We start from the raw sequence: 489 nt of genomic DNA, 5'->3' as shown, positions 1-489 counted from the left end.
CACGGTGCCCAGGCCACTCCCCACAGCATCCAGGATGCCCCCACGGCGCCCAGGACACCCCCACGGTGCCTAGGATGCCCCCACGGCGCCCAGAACGCCCCCACGGTGCCTAGGACGCCCCCATGGTGCGTAGGATGCCCCCATGGCGCCCAGGTTGCCCCCATGGTGCCTAGGACGCCCCCATGGTGCCTAGGATGCCCCCAAGGCGCCCAGAACGCCCCTACGGTGCCCAGGATGCCCCCACGGCGCCCAGGACGCCCCCACGGTGCCTAGGACGCCCCCATGGTGCCCAGGCAAAGTTGCAGAATATACATTCTTCTCAAGTGCACATAGGACATTCTCAAATATAGACCACATGTTAGGACACAAAATAAGCCTCTACAAGTTCAAGAAGATTGAAATCATATTAAGCATCTTCTCAGATCACAATGGCATAAAATTAGAAATCAACTACAATAAAAACAATGGGGAAAAAAATCAAACTGTAGG

Source organism: Myotis davidii, unplaced genomic scaffold (genome assembly GCF_000327345.1).
Source record: "Myotis davidii unplaced genomic scaffold, ASM32734v1 scaffold358, whole genome shotgun sequence".
NCBI classification, from domain to species: domain Eukaryota; kingdom Metazoa; phylum Chordata; class Mammalia; order Chiroptera; family Vespertilionidae; genus Myotis; species Myotis davidii.
Note: the sequence above shows the minus strand (reverse complement) of the source record.